At 53.2% G+C, this 5,000-nt stretch overlaps 1 non-coding gene across 1 annotated transcript in view; it reads right to left on the bottom strand.

Moving 5' to 3' along the window:
* LOC126431193 (small subunit ribosomal RNA) overlaps positions 1–1,534 on the bottom strand; it is a 1,909-nt gene extending 375 nt beyond the window's left edge. Inside the window, exon 1 of the ribosomal RNA XR_007577509.1 lies at positions 1–1,534. This exon is cut by the window's left edge and continues 375 nt beyond it. This is a non-coding gene — a ribosomal RNA (small subunit ribosomal RNA).
* Between the last annotated feature and the right edge of the window lie 3,466 nt (positions 1,535–5,000).

Raw genomic sequence — 5,000 nt, 5'->3', positions numbered from 1 at the left:
TGTTATTGCTCAATCTCGTGCGGCTAGAAGCCGCCTGTCCCTCTAAGAAGAAAAGTAATCGCTGACAGCACGAAGGATGTCACGCGACTAGTTAGCAGGCTAGAGTCTCGTTCGTTATCGGAATTAACCAGACAAATCGCTCCACCAACTAAGAACGGCCATGCACCACCACCCACCGAATCAAGAAAGAGCTATCAATCTGTCAATCCTTCCGGTGTCCGGGCCTGGTGAGGTTTCCCGTGTTGAGTCAAATTAAGCCGCAGGCTCCACTCCTGGTGGTGCCCTTCCGTCAATTCCTTTAAGTTTCAGCTTTGCAACCATACTTCCCCCGGAACCCAAAAGCTTTGGTTTCCCGGAGGCTGCCCGCCGAGTCATCGGAGGAACTGCGGCGGATCGCTGGCTGGCATCGTTTATGGTTAGAACTAGGGCGGTATCTGATCGCCTTCGAACCTCTAACTTTCGTTCTTGATTAATGAAAACATACTTGGCAAATGCTTTCGCTTCTGTTCGTCTTGCGACGATCCAAGAATTTCACCTCTAACGTCGCAATACGAATGCCCCCGCCTGTCCCTATTAATCATTACCTCGGGTTCCGAAAACCAACAAAATAGAACCGAGGTCCTATTCCATTATTCCATGCACACAGTATTCAGGCGGGCTTGCCTGCTTTAAGCACTCTAATTTGTTCAAAGTAAACGTGCCGGCCCACCGAGACACTCAATAAAGAGCACCCTGGTAGGATTTCAACGGGGTCCGCCTCGGGACGCACGAGCACGCACGAGGCGGTCGCACGCCTTCGGCTCGCCCCACCGGCAGGACGTCCCACGATACATGCCAGTTAAACACCGACGGGCGGTGAACCAACAGCGTGGGACACAAATCCAACTACGAGCTTTTTAACCGCAACAACTTTAATATACGCTATTGGAGCTGGAATTACCGCGGCTGCTGGCACCAGACTTGCCCTCCAATAGATACTCGTTAAAGGATTTAAAGTGTACTCATTCCGATTACGGGGCCTCGGATGAGTCCCGTATCGTTATTTTTCGTCACTACCTCCCCGTGCCGGGAGTGGGTAATTTGCGCGCCTGCTGCCTTCCTTGGATGTGGTAGCCGTTTCTCAGGCTCCCTCTCCGGAATCGAACCCTGATTCCCCGTTACCCGTTACAACCATGGTAGGCGCAGAACCTACCATCGACAGTTGATAAGGCAGACATTTGAAAGATGCGTCGCCGGTACGAGGACCGTGCGATCAGCCCTAAGTTATTCAGAGTCACCAAGGCAAACGGACCGGACGAGCCGACCGATTGGTTTTGATCTAATAAAAGCGTCCCTTCCATCTCTGGTCGGGACTCTGTTTGCATGTATTAGCTCTAGAATTACCACAGTTATCCAAGTAACGTGGGTACGATCTAAGGAACCATAACTGATTTAATGAGCCATTCGCGGTTTCACCTTAATGCGGCTTGTACTGAGACATGCATGGCTTAATCTTTGAGACAAGCATATGACTACTGGCAGGATCAACCAGGGAGCTGCGTCAACTAGAGCTGAGCAGCCGGCCGCCCGGGAGTGTGTCCCGGGGGCCCGCGCGAACACGCAAGCGTCCGCTCAATTATTCTGCAAACAGGAGGAGGCTGAGCTCCCCTGCACAACACACCTCGAAACCCTCTCAGGTCCCGGCGGCGCGCAGCGCCGTCCTAAGTACTTGGTCGGGTTCGAGAGAGGCGCAATCGCCCGGAGTTAGGCGAGTAGACGCTTTAGGTGCGACCACCCGTGCTCCCAACTGAGCTTGCCGCTGCCGACAGAGGCCCGGGAGCGTGCTGTCGTGGCATTGCCGGCGGGAGACAACACGCGCCACCTACGGTGACCGGCAGCTCCAACGCCAGCGCCACAGAAGGACAAAAGCCCTACTTGGGTGCCGAAGCGAACTCTCCCAGCACAGCGCACGCGCCAACACGTCCGCACAGCTGCGATACAAACCACCTGCGAGAACCGCTGGGGCGACCGAGCAGCAGACGGCGTCGCGGCGCCGAGCGCCGGGCGGCGGCGCATCCTCAGCGCACAAAGTCCTCAATCGGACCAGCACACTGCAGATGGCCACCGCGCTTCGCACCGGGCCCGCGAGGACCTACTTTGGCCGCAAGGCGCCGCGAGCAGGGGGCGCCGGCGCGCAGCTGCGCCGCCTGCCGCGTCCGTCGGCCGGCGCGCCTGCCACCGGCCGCCCCCACCAGCCGGCTGTAGCGCGTGCGCCCACGCACCGCGCTGCCAGCACGCCGGGCGGCCCCCCCTCACCGGCCGGGGACGGTCCCACCCAGCCACCGCCGCGTATCGCCTCACACCCAGATCCCCTTTCACGTTCGTGGGCATGGTGGGTCCCCTTTCACGTTCGTGGGCATGGTGGGTATCCCTGAAACAACCGGTTAATAGCTCGACCGATCGTCGCCAACACTGATTCACCTCTAGCGAGAACAACCGCACCACAACGGGTTACCGGTTGTTCATTTGCGTAACGTCACCAGCAAACGTACACGTCCATCGCCATTTGCAACGAGTATTGCATGCCTGTGTCAGGTGTCACAACACACTACGTCTGCCCACATAGACGCAACAACATGTGCACGCCTAGAGAACACGTGGAAGGTAGACCCCGTACGTATGCGGTGTCCATTGCGCGAACGACTGTCAGCCCGCCTCTGCAGCATGTCGCAGATGTGGAACGCGGTGCAACATGCTATCACGGTGTGTGAGAAGAGACGACTACGTCCGAATACACGCTCCACTACATCAACAGACTGCTCATGCTGATCGCCATCCAGGGCGTCCGTTCCTCCCACACGTCTGTATGGCGTACCACACTGCAATCCAGCTCTTATAGGGAGACGACACGTAGCTGCGTGCACAATATTTGGACTGTATGGTCCGCCGTTGCTAGGCGCTGTCGTCATACGGTCACATGGGCCACGATGTATCATTCAGTACATACGGAGCAATGTGCAGTACAGTTTGTGGGTTTTGCGTACATCGGCGGACAGGTGACAGGCCGTACCACAACGTAGGCTGAGTACGTCGGCATGCGAAGGGCATTGAACATGCAAACTTCTCACCGACCAGCTTGCGAAGGCAGGGGGGAAGGGGGGGGGGCATGTACGTCCTGCTGCTATCCACACTACAGTGTATAGCAGGAGCATGTGGAAAGTCAGCAACACCTGCAAGGTGTTTAACATGACGCGATACACAGGGGACCGGGCAGTGCGAGTAGCGAACTATATTGCGAGGGTTGCGGTTAGGCAACACTACACTACTTTAACGGGTTGCATAACAATTACAGAGCAGGTTCAGCGACAACGTGCGTCAGGTTAAGGCGCAATATAGTTTAGGTTACGGCGCACTTTAGGTTAGGTTAAGGCACATTATAGGTTAGGTTAAGGCACAACATGGGTTACGTTAAGGCACAACATGGGTTACGTTAAGGCACAACATGGGTTAGGTTAAGGCACAACATGGGTTAGGTTAAGGCACAACATGGGTTAGGTTAAGGCACAACATGGGTTAGGTTAAGGCACAACATGGGTTAGGTTAAGGCACAACATGGGTTAGGTTAAGGCACAACATGGGTTAGGTTAAGGCACAACATGGGTTAGGTTAAGGCACAACATGGGTTAGGTTAAGGCACAACATGGGTTAGGTTAAGGCACAACATGGGTTAGGTTAAGGCACAACATGGGTTAGGTTAAGGCACAACATGGGTTAGGTTAAGGCACAACATGGGTTAGGTTAAGGCACAACATGGGTTAGGTTAAGGCACAACATGGGTTAGGTTAAGGCACAACATGGGTTAGGTTAAGGCACAACATGGGTTAGGTTAAGGCACAACATGGGTTAGGTTAAGGCACAACATGGGTTAGGTTAAGGCACAACATGGGTTAGGTTAAGGCACAACATGGGTTAGGTTAAGGCACAACATGGGTTAGGTTAAGGCACAACATGGGTTAGGTTAAGGCACAACATGGGTTAGGTTAAGGCACAACATGGGTTAGGTTAAGGCACAACATGGGTTAGGTTAAGGCACAACATGGGTTAGGTTAAGGCACAACATGGGTTAGGTTAAGGCACAACATGGGTTAGGTTAAGGCACAACATGGGTTAGGTTAAGGCACAACATGGGTTAGGTTAAGGCACAACATGGGTTAGGTTAAGGCACAACATGGGTTAGGTTAAGGCACAACATGGGTTAGGTTAAGGCACAACATGGGTTAGGTTAAGGCACACCATGGGTTAGGTTAAGGCACACCATGGGTTAGGTTAAGGCACACCATGGGTTAGGTTAAGGCACAACATGGGTTAGGTTAAGGCACAACATGGGTTAGGTTAAGGCACAACATGGGTTAGGTTAAGGCACAACATGGGTTAGGTTAAGGCACAACATGGGTTAGGTTAAGGCACAACGTAGGTTAGGTTAAGGCACAACGTGGGTTAGGTTAAGGCACAACGTGGGTTAGGTTAAGGCACAACGTGGGTTAGGTTAAGGCACAACGTGGGTTAGGTTAAGGCACAACATGGGTTAGGTTAAGGCACAACATGGGTTAGGTTAAGGCACACCATGGGTTAGGTTAAGGCACAACATGGGTTAGGTTAAGGCACAACATGGGTTAGGTTAAGGCACAACATGGGTTAGGTTAAGGCACAACATGGGTTAGGTTAAGGCACAACATGGGTTAGGTTAAGGCACAACATGGGTTAGGTTAAGGCACAACATGGGTTAGGTTAAGGCACAACGTAGGTTAGGTTAAGGCACAACGTGGGTTAGGTTAAGGCACAACATGGGTTAGGTTAAGGCACAACATGGGTTAGGTTAAGGCACAACATGGGTTAGGTTAAGGCACAACATGGGTTAGGTTAAGGCACAACATGGGTTAGGTTAAGGCACAACATGGGTTAGGTTACGGCACAACATGGGTTACGTTACGGCACAACATGGGTTACGTTACGGCACAACA

Source organism: Schistocerca serialis, unplaced genomic scaffold (genome assembly GCF_023864345.2).
Source record: "Schistocerca serialis cubense isolate TAMUIC-IGC-003099 unplaced genomic scaffold, iqSchSeri2.2 HiC_scaffold_1080, whole genome shotgun sequence".
Classification (NCBI taxonomy): Eukaryota; Metazoa; Arthropoda; class Insecta; order Orthoptera; family Acrididae; genus Schistocerca; species Schistocerca serialis.
The sequence above is the reverse complement of the archived record's forward strand: the minus strand, read 5'-3'. Positions and strand labels throughout refer to the sequence as shown.